The sequence below is a fragment of the Schistocerca nitens genome, chromosome 3 (assembly GCF_023898315.1).
Source record: "Schistocerca nitens isolate TAMUIC-IGC-003100 chromosome 3, iqSchNite1.1, whole genome shotgun sequence".
Taxonomy (NCBI): Eukaryota; Metazoa; Arthropoda; class Insecta; order Orthoptera; family Acrididae; genus Schistocerca; species Schistocerca nitens.
Genome location: NC_064616.1, coordinates 418,767,602 through 418,785,267, shown reverse-complemented (window position 1 = coordinate 418,785,267; position 17,666 = coordinate 418,767,602).

Sequence of the window (17,666 nt, the reverse complement as noted above, 5' to 3'; positions counted from 1 at the left end):
GCATAGTCAAGGGAAAACACACTAAACAAGAAGATTGCATAATGGATAACCACAGCGACTGCATAGAAGCAATGGAAAAAACAGATGCCTATAAATATCTAGGATACAGACAAAAAATAGGAATAGATAATACAAATATTAAAGAAGAACGAAAAGAAAAATATAGACAAAGACTAACAAAAATACTGAAAACAGAATTTACAGCAAGAAACAAGACAAAAGCTATAAATACTTACGCTATACCAATATTGACCTACTCATTTGGAGTAGTGAAATGGAGTAACACAGACCTAGAAGCACTCAATACACTTACACGATCACAATGCCACAAATATAGAATACATCACATACATTCAGCAACAGAAAGATCCACATTAAGCAGAAAGGAAGGAGGAAGGGGATTTATCGACATAAAAAACCTACATTATGGACAGGTAGACAATTTAAGAAAATTCTTTCTAGAACGCGCAGAAACTAGCAAAATACACAAAGCAATCACTCATATAAATACATCGGCTACACCTCTGCAATTTTATAACCACTTCTACAACCCTTTAGATCACATAACATCAACAGATACGAAGAAAGTAAATTGGAAAAAGAAAACACTACACGGCAAGCACCCGTATCATCTAACACAGCCACACATCGATCAAGACGCATCCAACACATGGTTAAGAAAACGCAATATATACAGTGAGACGGAAGGATTCATGATTGCAATACAGGATCAAACAATAAACACCAGATATTACAGCAAGCATATTATTAAACATCCCAATACCACAACAGATAAATGCAGACTTTGCAAACAACAAATAGAAACAGTAGATCACATCACAAGCGGATGTACAATACTAGCAAATACAGAATACCCCAGAAGACATGACAATGTAGCAAAAATAATACATCAACAGCTTGCCTTACAACATAAACTTATAAAACAACACGTTCCCACATACAAGTATGCACCACAAAATGTACTGGAGAATGATGAATACAAATTATACTGGAACGGAACCATTATAACAGATAAAACAACACCACATAACAAACCTGACATCATAGTCACCAATAAAAAGAAGAAATTAACACAACTAATCGAAATATGCATACCCAATACAACAAATATACAAAAGAAAACAGGAGAAAAAACTGAAAAATACATCCAACTGGCTGAGGAAGTCAAGGACATGTGGCATCAGGATACAGTTGACATTATACCAATTATACTATCAACTACAGGAGTCCTACCACACAATACCCACCAGTACATCAATGCAATACAGCTACATCCAAACTTATATATACAACTACAGAAATCTGTAATTATTGATACATGTTCAATTACCCAAAAGTTCCTAAATGCAATATAACACATACCGTACAGTTAAAAGGAAGTTACGCTTGATCAAGGTCCGCGTCACTTTCCATTTTTTAACTACCACCAACAGACACAAACACATCACCACCTACTTTATTTAATCTATCCTTTCTGAACACGGTTTGCGTCTCTGTAAAAATTTCAGCAGAATTTATCTCCGGCTTTAACCAGCTTTCCGTTCCTATAACGATTTCAGCTTCAGTGCTTTCTATCATCGCTTGAAGCTCTGGTACTTTTCCAACACAGCTACGACAATTTGCAACTACAATGCCGACTGTTGCTTGGTCGAGTCTTGTCGTTTCTTTGCCCTGTACCCTTTGAGACTGGAGCCCTTTTTGATCTTTCTTGAGACTGTCTAACCTAAAAAAACGCAACAGCTGCTTCAGTCCGGATTCTTAATTCGGGGAGGTCTGCTGGTAGAGGAAGCACGTACACACGATGCTTGATGAAGTCCAAAAAGGAAAAAATCTCATGGCGTTAGGTCGGGTGAATGTGAAAGTCATCCAAAGCAAGCCCTGTCATTGGGTCCCTTGCGGCCTATCCAGCGCTTGGGTACAGTGAAGTTCAACCAATGTCTAGCGGATTGCGGCAGAAACATTGCGCGCTGCGCATGCGCACTTGTGCCAAACACAACTGTTTCAGTTGCTCTTTCGTTTGATATATCATTTATAACTGTAAGTTTAATGTAATAAATATTATAAAGCGTTAAAACCCCGATATTTTTTTTATAAACACCCTGTATATGGACGCAGCGGACGGCCGAATGGAACACCTGCTGTCATCAGCTCTACGCCCATGTAGTAGCATCTAACTGGCCGCTTTCTCGGACACGTATTATTAATTAACTCTGTCATTAATCAATTAACAATCTTGGAAATTTTTGTATGAATGGAGTTAAGTTGGCTTTAATTACAGAGAAAGTTGTAACTCGACTGCATTTTAACTTTGCTGGCTAGAATATTTAGAACGGAACCGACAGTAGAACATGACCTCTGAACTACTTCTTTAAGAGACCTTGTATTGATTGTTATTTACATCAGGGTCTTGAAACTTATTATAGCTTTACCATTTAATGGATGTAATCAAGTGCTGTTTCTATCATTAATACAAATGATAATTAATCTATTACAAATAAGGACTTTTTGTTCCAGATTCAGTTTTTAGTAAATGACTTGAAAACTATTAGAGGCAGCTTAATGGGGTCACTTAGTTAATGTTTTTATATCAAACTGAAGCTTCATACCGATTTTCATCTTTCTGAGTCTAATATTTAGCGCCTTAAATTTTTCGTAAAAACGCCTATTTTGGCCAAAATATTGCTCCAGGGAAGTTGGAACTTGTAACAGTTAATTGTGACACACATATGTACATTTTGAACAATATCTGGCTTTCTAGCTATATTATTTAGCACCACTTGTTTTTACATAAAACACTGTATTTAGTGAAACATATTAATCTGAGCATTCTGAACTCTAACAGTTTTAACATTAATACACTGAAGCATATGTTGACAAAGTTTGGGAAAGCTACTTTAATTCTTAATTTCATTCTTACATCATGGCGCAATACTCTGTATGCTACGCACAGACGCGCTGTGATGACGTGGCGCTCCTAGCAGTGAATTGGGGTAGGTCCTGGCACACTCGCTCGCCTCTGTACCTCTCAAATGATACAGCGCTTGTTTCGCCACATCACCCCCTATTTATTCTTGAGAAAAAAATTATTTTTGAAGAAAATTAAATTTCAGAAACAGGTGATGTTATTGTAGCTGACATCTTTTAAATGAAAATGGTTTTAGCAAAATTCCTAAATACTGCACTCACAAAATTAACCACATTCATATAAAACGTGACATAATCGACTTCTTTTAGAAATCATGTACATAAATACATAGAAAGATGAAATAAAATTTTCAATTATTACAGAATTACATTCGTGATTTAAATTTATCAGTCTTTACCTGAAAGAGAAACAAAATATTTCACTTTTCTTTACAGTACTCACTTATTTAATCACAATCGTAGGCACAACTGTAAGCGTCCATAGGAACCACTTTCACTAAAACATTAGAGGTAGAGGATGGGAAGCTACTTTGGTGTTCTTCTCAGTAACAAAGAGAAAGGGGTGGGTTTACTGTAGATCGTGTCCTCGCTTCCTTCTCCACTGCAGCTTGTAGGCTGACTTTCATCAAGCCTCCAGGTCCCAGGAAAACAGGTTAGCCTAAGCTTCTGTTCTTAACTTACATCTAAGGGAGGACTAAACACGTTCTGTGTTCTACTTTTCTTCTATAGTTCAAATAAATAACTGAGATGTTACGAGAAAAAATTTCTTTTCCAATTTTATTCCAATTTAGTATCTGAAAAATTGTTATTAACCTTTTCAAAATGGTTATTCGCAATACGTTACATCAGATAATTGTGACATTTTACTTCACTATTAAGCATGAATCACAAAATTTGCCATTCTCTTTTTTATATATAAACCATAGCTATTATGCTTTTAAAGCCGACATATATTTTTAAATAGTCACATATTGGGCTAGTTTGCAATTTACATTAATATTTTAGATGTTGTATTATTTAGAAAATCTAATTACTTTTGTAAGTTCTATCTTCATAAAAATCAGTTATCGTACGGATTAGTATTTTAAAGAAGTCATTTGTTCATTTTGCTTTGTCACACATATAATTAGAAAACTGTTTTGTTATAACTTACCAATACTTTAAAATCTGCATTTCTTAACACATTCGTTTATTTGTATTTTGTTGTCTGTATTTATTTGTTAACTGATCATCTGCCTTAACCAAGCCGGACAAAGTGGCTGTGCGGTTCTAGGCGCTCCGGTCGCAGGTTCGAATCCTACCTCGGGCATGGATGTGTGTGATGTCCTTAGGTTAGTTAGGTTTAATTAGTTCTAAGTTCTAGGCGACTGATGACCTCAGAAGTTAAGTCGCATAGTGCTCAGAGCCATTGGAACCATTTGAACCTTAACCAAGATTACGTACTTCTGAAACCATTTTACGAGGCGTGAGGGAATTATTCATCAATATTCCAACTTTTCACCATATACGTCAGCCAATTCGCTTCGATACTCCTATTGCTCTCTATTTTCCATTGTCCATTCATTTCGACGCTTCTTCCTTCGTTTTATTTCCGTGAGCCTACTGACCTCATCCCCCCATGAACCACGGACCTTGCCGTTGGTGGGGAGGCTTGCGTGTCTCAACGAAACAGATAGCCGTATCGTAGGTGCAACCACAACGGAGGGTTATCTGTTGAGAGGCCAGACAAACGTGTGGTTCCTGAAGAGGGGCAGCAGCCTTTTCAGTAGTTGCACGGGCAACACTCTGGATGATTGACTGATCTGGCCTTGTAACACTAACCAAAACGGCCTTGCTGTGCTAGTACTGCGAACGGCTGAAAGCAGGGGGAAACTACAGCCGTAATTTTTCCCGAGGGCATGCAGCTTTACTGTATGGTTAAATGATGATGGCGTCATCTTGGGTAAAACATTCCGGAGGAAAAATAGTCCCCCGTTCGGATCTCCGGGAGGGGACTACTCAAGAGGACGTCGTTATCAGGAGAAAGAAAACTGGCGTTCTACGGATCGGAGCGTGGAATGTCAGATCCCTTAATCGGCAAGGTATGTTAGAAAATTTAAAAAGGGAAATGGATAGGTTAAAGTTAGATATAGTGGGAATTAGTGAAGTTCGATGGCAGGAGGAACAAGACTGTTGGTCAGGTGAATACAGGATTATAAATACAAAATCAAATAGGGGTAATGCAGGAGTAGGTTTAATAATGAATAAAAAAATAGGAGTGCGGGTAAGCTACTACAAACAGCATAGTGAACGCATTATTGTGGCCAAGATAGACACGAAGCCCACGCCTACTACAGTAGTACAAGTTCATATGCCAACTAGCTCTGCAGATAACGAAGAAATTGAAGAAATGTATGATGAGATAAAAGAAATTATTCAGGTAGTGAAGGGAGACGAAAATTTAATAGTCATGGGTGACTGGTATTCGAGCAGTAGGAAAAGGGAGAGAAGGAAACATAGTAGGTGAATATGGATTGGGGGTAAGAAATGAAAGAGGAAGCCGTCTGGTAGAATTTTGCACAGAGCATAACTTAATCATCGCTAACACTTGGTTTAAGAATCATAAAAGAACGTTGTATACATGGAAGAACCCTGGAGATACTAAAATGTATCAGATAGATTATATAATGGTAAGAGAGATTTAGGAACCAGGTTTTAAATTGTAAGACATTAAAACTGAAGAAATTGCAAAAAGGTGGGAATTTAAGGAGATGGGACCTGGATAAACTGAAAGAACCAGAGGTTGTGCAGAGTTTCAAGGAGAGCATAAGGGAACAATTGACAGCAATGGGGGAAAGAAATACAGTAGAAGAAGATTGGGTAGATCTGAGGGATGAAGTAGTGAAGGCAGCAGAGGATCAAGTAGGTAAAAAGACGAGGGCTAGTAGAACTCCTTGGGTAACAGAGGAAAGATTGAATTTAATTGATGAAAGGAGAAAATATAAAAGTGCAGTAAATGAAGCAGCCAAAAAGGAATACAAACGTCTCAAAAACGAGATCGACAGGAAGTGCAAAATGGCTAAGCAGGTATGACTAGAGGACAAATGTACGGATGTAGAGGCTTGTCTCACTAGCTGTAAGATAGATACTGCCTATAGGAAAATTAAAGAGACCTTTGGAGAAACGAGAGCCACTTGTATGAATATCAATAGCTCAGATGGAAACCCAGTTCTAAGCAAAGAAGGGAAAGCAGAAAGGTGGAAGGAGTATATAGAGGGTCTATACAACGGCGATGTACATGAGGACAATATTATGGAAATGGAGGAGGATCTAGATGAAGATGAAACGGGAGATACGATACTGCGTGAAGAGTTTGATAGAGCACTGAAAGACCTCAGTCGAAACAAGGCCCCGGGAGTAGACAACATTCCATTAGAACTACTGACGGCTTTGGGAGAGCCAGTCGTGACAAAACTCTACCATCTGGTGAGCAAGATGTACGATACAGGCGAAATACCCTCAGACTTCAAGAAGAATATAATAATTCCAATCCCAAAGAAAGAAGGTGTTGACAAATGTGAAAATTACCGAATTATCAGTTTAATAAATCACAGCTGCAAAATACTAACGCGAATTCTTTACAGACGAATGGAAAAACTGGTAGAAGCCGACCTCGGGGAAGATCAGTTTGGATTCCGTAGAAATGTTGGAACACGTGAGGCAATACTGACCTTACGATTTATCTTAGAAGAAAGATTAAGGAAAGGCAAACCTACGTTTCTAGCATTTGTAGACTTAGAGAAAGCTTTTGACAATGTTCACTGGAATACTTTCTTTCAAATTCTAAAGGTGGCAGGGGTAAAATACAGAGAACGAAAGGCTATTTACAATTTGTTCGCCGATGACATTGTAATTCTGTCAGAGACAGCAAAGGACTTGGAAGAGCAGTTGAACGGAATGGACAGTGTCTTGAAAGGAGGGGATATAAGATGAACATCGTCCGCAGCTCGTGGTCGTGCGGTAGCGTTCTCGCTTCCCGCGCCCGTGTTCCCGGGTTCGATTCCCGGCGGGGTCAGGGATTTTCTCTGCCTCGTGATGACTGGGTGTTGTGTGATGTCCTTAGGTTAGTTAGGTTTAAGTAGTTCTAAGTTCTATGGGACTGATGACCATAGATGTTAAGTCCCATAGTGCGCAGAGCCATTTGAACCATAAGATGAACATCAACAAAAGCAAAACGAGGATAATGGAATGTAGTCGAATTAAGTCGGGTGATACTGAGGAAATTAGATTAGGAAATGAGACACTTAAAGTAGTAAAGGAGTTTTGCTATTTGGGGAGCAAAATAACTGATGATGGTCGAAGTAGAGAGGACATAAAATGTAGACTGGCAATGGCAAGGAAAGCGTTTCTGAAGAAGAGAAATTTGTTAACATCGAGTATAGATTTAAGTGTAAGCAAGTCGTTTCTGAAAGTGTTTGTATGGAGTGTAGCCATGTATGGAAGTGAAAAATGGACGATAAATAGCTTGGACAAGAAGAGAATAGAAGGTTTCGAAATGTGGTGCTACAGAAGAATGTTGAAGATCAGGTGGGTAGATCAAGTAACTAATGAGGAGATATTGAATAGGATTGGGGAGAAGAGAAGTTTGTGGCACAACTTGACTAGAAGAAGGGATCGGTTGGTAGGACATGATCTGAGGCATCAAGGGATCACAAATTTAGCATTGGAGGGCAGCGTGGAGGGTAAAAATTGTAGAGGGAAACCAAGAGATGAATACACTAAGCAGATTCAGAAGGATGTAGGTTGCAGTAGGTACTGGGAGATGAAGGAGCTTGCACAGGATAGAGTAGCATGGAGAGCTGCATCAAACCAGTCTCAGGACTGAAGACCACAACAACAACAACCGACCTCATGATGTATATGTACTTTTGACGTTATCCTCACACCACTTCCACACATATCCTTCAATTAATATCAAGACGCTTTGGCTTGCCTCTAGTAGCACCATTTTATTACTCTTTCTTACCTTCAGACAACCTTACTCCCAAATGAAAATTATTAATTTATGCAGAATGTATTGGTCCAGATTTTAGGAATTTCCAGCTTCAATAACTTCTCTTAATGCAAATAGTTCCGTATTTCGTAGTTACTAACCCTTTTTACGGATCATATTCATTATTTATGTACTTTAGCCGTAATTTTTCTATTATTGGTGCTCAAAAGTTACCAATTGTTATTTTAACATTTAGAATTTACTACTTCAAACTCCTCTCATATTCTCTTGTAAGTCCTCATTCGGGTATAGTCGTTTTCGGGAATCATTCTTATTTACTAGGAAGACATTACAAACTAATAGCATATGTACAACATAAAGACATATATTCCTTACTTACTAAGACAGGACAGAAGAAGAGAATGAAACTCGAAAGGGAAATACTGTTTAATTCAGCTGGGACCACACAGTACGCCAAACTGTGTATCCGCCAAAGAGTGGTGGACTCTCTACAGAAACTAGTTATTCTCGCTTTTAAGTCGCTTCAGGACTACAATGTTTCGTAGACCTAGTTCTTTCTTACTTTTCGGGTATTCCAAACTGTATGCGTTCGCATGGGACTTACTTGTTATCCTGAGTGGTCCTTGATAAACCTGCATAATCTTTATGGTTTCTGCCGAAATTGTCTTAGATTTTGACTAACACTAGTTCACAGATGCTAAAACTCATCAAATGAATTTTCAGTTGCGAATAAGGACTACCATCAGCTGCAGAATAGAATGACGACAATGGAAATTTGTGCTGGACGGGGACTCGAAATCGGATTTTCCGCTTATCGCGAACTGTCGCTTTACCGGTTGGCTATCCGTAAACGACTCATGGCTAGACCCAAACTTCTATATGACCTGACTCCGTATATCCATTATGTATACTCCCGAACAGGTTAGAAGTTGTACTTGAAAGTCGCTTGCCCGGTATCGGTAGATAACTACGTATTGCAGTGCCTGTGTTATTTTGATTACAATGCAAAGTTCCTTTGTACATGCATCTACATGCAGGTGTGTCATAGGGATCTGTACTTGGCCCTTTGTTGTTCCTAATAATGATTAATAACCGTCAATCATTTATTAAATTGCGTACAGCACTATAGGCAGACGATGCAACTTTGCTTCACATTAGTAATGATTTTAGTAGCCTTAAGACTTGTGTTGGTAAGACAGTTGCTCAAGCACCATATTGGTTTAAAGGAATTTGATTCTTGCTGAATGTCCGCCCCAATAGCTGAACGGTCAGCGTGTTGGAATGCCATGCATGGGGGCCCGGGTCTGATTCCCGGCTGGAGTGGGAGACTTTCTCCCCTCAGGGACTGGGTGTTGTGCTGTCCTCGTCATCATTTCATCCCCACTGTCGACGCGCAAGTCGCCCACTGTGTCGTCGCACTCAATAAGACTTGCATTTGGCGGCCGAACTTCCCGCCTGGGAACTCCCGGCCACTGACGCCATACGATCACTTCCATTTCTTGCTGAATGAAAATAAAACTCAGCAGATGGTTTTTGGTCTTTAAGACAAGATTCCATCAGATTATTATCCAAGTAATATTATGTTTTTAGGGTGTATTTAGACGAGAAATCACCTCGAGGTCAACATGTAAAATATGTCACACCATAACCACAATGAAGTCCAAATCCGAAAGCAGGCTCGTCAGTGAAGTACAACCCTCAGCACCGAAAACACGTTTGTTATGGATACGATTGTACACTCCTCTCTACTCTGTCCAAACAGGCTTTGGAGGGCTACAGCGGTACCGACCAATTGCTGTGTCATCCTCAGCCGATAGGCGTCACTGGTTGGAGACATGGAGAGGCATGTGGTCAGAATACCACTCTACCTGCTGTTGTCAGTTTCCACGACTGGAGCCACTACTTCCCAACCAAGTAGCTCCTCAGCTGGCCTCACAAGGGTTGAATGCAACCTCCTTGTCAACAGTGCTCTGCAGACCCATATGGTCACCCATCCAAGAGTTAGCCAAGCTTAACTTTGGTGATCTGATGGGAACCAGTGTTGCAACTGTGACAAGGCCGTTGGTCACACCAATGTATAGACAGAACATAACTGCCTCGTTGGTGAAGAATTTTTCTATTTATACAAACCTCGAATGTTCCAAAATATGCAAACATTACAAACTTTAGAAATTTCGAGATCCTTCCAGAAATGATAAATACTAAAGAACAAATACTTTATGGTGACTGGGTTTGAACTAGCGACCCACAGCACTGCAGCCAGTGGTGCTACCTGCTGTTCCACATTGTATGCAGCACGATGTTAACTGGATGCAATTTGGTTGTGTTTTGTCTGGCGGGAAGGAATGAAGGAGAAATGTAAAGTTTTCTAGAGTTGCTACAAATGGAATGTATTTCGCTGAGTGAACACTGTAATTGATGACAGCAAGGTGTCTAGGACTATTAAAAATGAAAATTACATACGAGTCAGTTTGTCGTCTATGTTATCTCAAGAAACACGTCAACCTATAGGGTCATTCAACATCAAGTGTCCTAGCGATCCGCACTCGATCATCTCAGACTCTATTAAAAATGTATATGTGTATACATATTTATGTGTTAGGTCACTGTGCAAAATTTTGGCTCAATTCTTTCAGTGGTTCCAGAGCTGGGGCCACCTTAGTGAACCCATACCAAATCATAAAGTGCATGGGGTGATTAATTTGGCCAGCTTTGGTATAGCTTTGTGCATCTGTTGTGACATCTATCACGTTGAATTTTTGGAAACTAGTGCAACTTTTAGTGCTAAATGCAGCTATAATACTAAAATTGCTCAGAAATTAGTATCCCTTATACTACTTGGTCTGAAAGTGTCATGTCAAATTCATAGCGAAAGTTTTAAGTCATACTTCAAGAATCTTTTACTATAGCGGAAAAGCAGCTATGAGCTTGATTTTTGAGCTGCTAGCCAACAACTAGGTGCTCCCTATGCTACAGCAATATTAGCATTTATGAGTATATAGTGCTGATTTTATTGACCCTTGTCTCGCGTGTCAAATTGAAAATTGCATATTTACAGCATTTTTCAGGACCAGTTTTTAATATGGGTACCATCTCTGATCTTCTTTTAACTGACTCCGTTAGAAAGAGCTCATTTTTTGCTACAAGGAACATTAAAAAGTAGAATGGCAATTTTCCATATAAGGTTTTTAAACTAACTTCAAAGATACCTTAGCTTTTGCGCATACTGCGTGCTTGACAGAATAGCTTTAATGAATGGCACACAAAAATGAGCAAATAAATAACATTTTTGTGAACATAACAAAGCAATAAGATCACAAAATCAACCAAATATCACATGAAACCCTTTTCATGGCTCTAAAATTCTCTTCAATGCTCTGCAGCACCTCTGATGGGTAAGTGTATCGCCGACCCATGGAATTGTCACTTGGATGGTGGTGGTTAGTGTTTAACGTCCCGTCGACAACGAGGTCATTAGAGACGGAGCGCAAGCTCGGGTTAGGGAAGGATTGGGAAGGAAATCGGCCGTGCCCTTTTAAAGGAACCATCCCGGCATTTGCCTGAAGCGATTTAGGGAAATCACGGAAAACCTAAATCAGGATGGCCGGAGACGGGATTGAACCGTCGTCCTCCCGAATGCGAGTCCAGTGTGCTAACCACTGCGCCACCTCGCTCGGTTGTCACTTGGAGCTGTCAAAATGCCGATTATCTGATGCTCTGGGATCAAGCAGGTGTCCTTCCTTAGGGGCCAATGGAATGCGTTGGTTGGACCATGTGGATTCATGAAACTGACTAAGGCATCTCGTTCTTCCAATGATGTGTCACAGATGTTTCCAATCCACTATTTGTTGCCATAAATGCAGGGTATGCACTGCCCAGATTGGATGCTGTCAATTGGAACACTCGAGAAGTATGCTGATTGATCAACACTTGCAATAAATAACACTGTGTCATTGGAAACTCTGCTAATTTTTAACCATTTTCCATCGATTGGTTTTCTCTGGTCCTTGCAACCATGCAACCATTTTCAAATCTCCTTTCTTGCAAAGGTCTTGTAGCATCAACTTCTTGCTTTGTGATAAAAAGGAATTTGATTTCGTGAACTTGTTCGTCACAAAATCTGAATAGATCACTTGGTGTTAGAATTTCATCTGAAGTTGGCCGTTGGAGACTTGCTCTTGCTGCTAATCGCTTTGTTGTGCAACCAATACCATCACATGGAGACTTTCCATGGCTAGTGGCGTAGAAGTTCCATTCTGCACTGATACTAAAATCATTGTAGTGTTGACATAGATTCAAGAAGTTCTTGAAACTTTCGTACTGGGCAGCTGAGCCATCGCTCAAATGCACTTGAAAGTGGGTTCGCAGGTAATCAATCAGCTTGTAGCAGAAAACATGAACTGCAACTGCATCATGTCGCAAGTAATCACTGGTGTTGCAGAAGCTAAGAGACTCGACCATTCCAGTCAAAGCCTTGCAATGAATAACTACTAGATGTAATGTGGCCTGACCATTTTCTCAATGGAAGCCTTGTACAGCGTCCTGCACAATAAATCAATAATTTTCTGCAAAATCCATCAGAACAACCAGCGTTCCACATTCTAGATTTTCCTTGGTTTCTTTTATGTAGTTGCTTTGATACTTTGCTATGTAATGAGATGAGAGATTCACAATTTTGCTCACAAATTTTGGATGGATTCTTCAGTCGTTGACTGCTTTGTCTCCAGGGTATCTCCGTCAGTGTGTATCCATTCCCTGTATTCAATTGCTTCATCAGTGTCGTTCCCTTCAAATGCAGCTTCTACAAATCTTTCCAAGACTTCTAATTCAGGGAATTGGTCACATCGTCAGAGCATGCAATCTTTCGAATCCATATTGCAAACCGTTTTGGCCAACAAATTCTTGTAGTCACCCTTGACTGGAGTCACTACTAGCATCAACTTGATATTTTGATGAGCTGTACAAACACCAAGTTAGTGTGCTACTGCTGAACCAACTGTGATGCACCACTTTGGTCAGAGCTCACAAAATTTGGAAGAGCCAACTTCTGGTAAATTTCGCCTGCAGTATTCTTGATAGGCAAAGCAAGTTACAAAGCAGCAGACGTTTCTGCATATAAACTTTTGGGCCAGCTGGTGTCCTCATAGCAACAAAGTCCTTTTTTCTGGGGCAGATTCGGCTGACTTCATCACTGTCGTATAGTTTTGCTACCCTTTCCTTAATATCTTCTTGCCAAGCCTTTCCTAGCTTTGGATCTGGTTTCGCTAATATGCCTTCCTTTTCCTTCAGATTTCTGGCAATTTTCACCTTTCGCTCAGACACGTTGAATTCTTCCGTTGCTTTATTAATCCTCCAACTGCTAGAGGCCAAAATTAAAATCTGAATTTTCTCAGAAGCTGAGGACATCTCCAGCTTTGCTTTCAATTCATTGATGAGCACTTTGTACGGAGAGCAATCGTGGCATTTTTGGCCTGGTTGCAGTTCTATGACATCATCTGCTTTAATCCCACCAATTTCAGCAATTTTGGTAACCACAACCATCTGAACCTGCCTTATCTTTCGTTTTGCATATCCATTAGAATCCTGGTTTGAAACATGCTGAAATTTTAGTGGTGACACACAAATTGCTGTCAAGCTAGAGTTCAAGCTGTCTGAAGCAACTCTAGCATCACTTTCATCAGGCTCTGATGATGGCAATGGCTTGACCTTTTTTGCATTGATGTCAACTCTACAAGCAGGGCAAAGCTTCTGTCCAGGCTTAACATCATCTGGTGCAAGTTGTTTAAAAAAGTCAGCTGTTGCAACATCAATAGGACGCAGACCTTTGTTGAACACACGCTTCTTCTTTTAAAATGGATTGCAGCACGATTTCTGCAGATATTGAAACCTGCTTTATGATGTAAACATATTTTGGCATCACAATCAAGCTGAAACCCAACTCGTTGAATCAGCAAATTCCGATCCTCCTCAGAGGAGTCACTAATTGACTTCAGAAGGCATTTGTCCTTGGTGAAATTAGTTAAATGACACACAGACTTGTTAATTTTTCCAGTGGTGCACTGCTCTAGGTTCATATTTCCATTCTTTGAAGCTATAACAAGTTGTAACTTCAGCAATGATTCAACAATGGATTGAAGGAGTCAACCAAGCTGCAAGGTAAACATTCACAGGTAATAACCACAAATTATACAATGATTGACAATTTTCATACAAACATGAATGATATCACAATTATATAGTGTGAATGTATAAAATGAGAATCCTGGGGAACATTCTAGAACATTACAGAAAATTCCGGAAGTTTCTAGTGCCTTGTTATAAAACTGTTGTACCTGCATATAAGTTTCTGGATTCCATGCCTTGTTTTATAAAACAGTCATAACTGCATATTAAATATCCAGAAATTTCTGGAACCCATGCCCTGTTATAATATAGTCATACATGCATATCTAATTTCCAGAAGTTTCTGGAACTCATATATGAAACAGTTGTACCTGCACATCAAAGGAATAAAAGTATCACACTGCAAATAATTTGTACTAACAAATCACTTCACAAGTGCCTTGACATTCTCCAGCACAACAGCTGCCAACAGAGTAATACATGCGGTAAGTGTAACAGCTTAGGTTTCTTTTAATCTATTGTAAACGCCTTGTATGGAAAATTAGCAGTCTACTTTTTCAAATCCCTTGTAGCAAAAAATGTGCTCTTTTCAGTGGTGTCAATAAAATGAAGATCAGAGTTGATAGCAATATAGAAAACTGATCCTGAAAAGTCCTAGTAATTTTCAATTTCCAGTTTGAGGCTTGAGACAGGGGCAATAAAATCAGAACTATTTACTCATAAATCATAATACTGGTGTAGTATAGTGAGCACCTGGTTGTTGGCTATTAGCCCAAAAATCAAGGTTCCAGCTGCCTTTCCCTTATAGCAAAGGATGGTTAAAGTGTGGCTTGAATCTTTCATGATAAATTTTACAAGCCACTTTCAGACCAAGTAGCATAATGGATAGTCATATCTAAGGAATTTGAATGCCAGACAGCAGAAATTCAAGCAAGGGACTGAAGGAGATCCTTAAAAACGAGATTACTATTTTTTTCTTTAAAATTAGTACTAGACTCGTAAAATATTTAATTACTCCTTGAATAATTATTACAATTAATGGTCATCCAATGTGTGTAACAAAGGAGGTCGTTAAAGTGGTGCCATTGTGACCAGGATACTTGTATGTTTCGATTTTTGACAGTGTTTCAGGTGACCAAAAAGCATATAATTGTGTTGCAAAGTGAAATGATTTTAAACCTAACATAGTTTGAAATAGTATATGTGGAGACGTTTTGGAATTACACAACACTATGGACATACATGATTGTAAAGTGTTGCAACATTATTACTGATGTTGACTGCACCTACCCAGTCCAGGACAAAAATAAGCTTAGTACCAATTAAAACATTTATTTTTGTATTTTCTCAGTGCAGTGTTATGTGAACATTTTGACCTGTTTTTTTTTGCATTGATAATTGACAAACAAATTTCCAAAAAATGAATCTTCATCTGAACAATGAAATAAATATGCTGAGCCTACCAGCTTCAACTAGTGACTTTAAACATGACATAGCCGATGAAGACATGTTTCAGGGTGCAGTAGACAATAGTCAACCGAATCAGTTAAATAAAATCAGTGCAGACTCGGGACTTTTAGACAGTGGCATGTCAGATTCGAGTCCAGACCGTGAGAAACAAGTTCAGTTACATGTAAGTGAAACAATGTTGAGTGAAAAATCCAAACAGTTAAATTTACAAGATATATTTACTGCATTAATGTCATCAATAGAAAAAAATTGTGAACAACTTGAAAAGTCGATAGTCTCAGAATGTAATCTCATTAGAGTAGAGCTTAATGCCCAAATTTCAAATGTTAGAAAAGACTTAGTTGGTGCATGTTCTCAAGTGAAACCTATAGATGAACGTGTGAGAACGTAGAGTTCAGAATCCAAAATGCAATCATTAGAGACAAAAATAGGGGGAGTGGAAAAGAATCTCAGATCTGAGATAGGTGTTGTTGAAGTTAGATGTAAAGATGCTGTTGGAGACACTAGTAAACTAGCTGTAACCGTAATAAATAAGCTAAATGTAAAGTATACAGTGTTGCCTTAGATGTAGATGAAAAAGTTCAGAAGATAGCTGAGATAACAGATTCAATTGTGTCAGACTTACATAGTGATGTCACTATTATCAAAAAACAAGTACAGCAGTTACAAGATGGGGATTATCTAAAAAAATTGTGTAATATGGAAAACCCAAGCTTTTCTACTATTCCACTAAAGTGTTTCCCCAGTGACAAGGATTTTCATCTAGTTGATTTTATATAACACTGCTGTGGATAGTTTTCTCCCTGCTATGAGTGATGAATTAAAAATTAAGTTTATTAAAAGGTCAGTAGAAGGGGAAGCCTTGTCGTGGCCCAACCAACTTGACTGTAGCAATTTATTCATAGATGAATTTGAAAAGTGTTTGTTGATAAAGTTTTAGTCTGATACTGAACAACCAAGAACAAAGAATGAGTTTTTAAATCGTCTGATGTACAAGGGCTAGAGAATGGGTATGAAGAGTTTTGCAAAGACCAGATCAAGAAACTCGCACACTTATACCAACCTTTTGATGAATTAACTCACAAAGATGTATTTAAGAGAAGGCTACCAGAAAGAATTCAAATGGGGTTAGTTTATGGGCCAGATGATTCTGTAGACAAGTTCCTAAAATATGTAGAAAAGTTGGAAAGAGCATATAACAGGTATAGCCAGTACAGTATTGGTTTCAGGAGACCAACCTGGAGTAACCACAATCATGATAGAAATACTAATAGTAATGACAATTTTAAGCATGGACAGAATACCACCCCACTGGGGAGGAATGGCAGGAATCCAAATAATTTTAGAAATTCTCAAGATGTAGGACCAAACCGTGGGGACCAGCAGTTTTACGAGAATAGAAATTCTAGGAACAGAAATAGAGGTGGACTGTGGACAAATAATAACCAGTCCCCCAATATGTGAGAGATAATGATAGTAAAGGTGATAGGTTAAACTGAAACCCTCTCAGTTGACGGAAATATTGGTGAACAGTCATTTTTGGCAGTAAACAGAAACATAAAACCTATACAACACTGATTATGTAAAATTTAGCGAGTTAACACCTATTTGATTATTTTCTGAGCACAAAAGTAAGCAGGAGGATTTTTTTCTGTTTGTAGTGAAAAACGTTTTTCGATTATACCAAAAAGGTAAGGCAATGGACTTTTACAAAATATACTAGTATATCAAATTATATTGAACACCCTGAGTAAACAGTAAACATGAAAGTGTAAAAGGTTGTAGAATTGCAAAATTATTGAGATTAGTACACAGTGTATACATAATTTTTGGTAAATTTTGAGGAAGTATATGGTATATATACATATATATAGCTATTAGTAGAAGAGTACACCTAAGATATTTAGTATCATGCACTAGTTTTCAAAGTGTTTGTATAATGTAACAAGAGAAAGTACAGTTGCCTGGTGAAGTGCATTTGATAGTAATGAAGTGATTGCAGCAAGTGTTACCTTTCTGACCCTTATGAAGCAATATGATTACATACAATAATGATTTGTGTAAGCAATACAAACAGTAACGTAATGTAATAAAACATGTAAACAGTTTAATGTCTGTTTCTATTGTTCTAGGA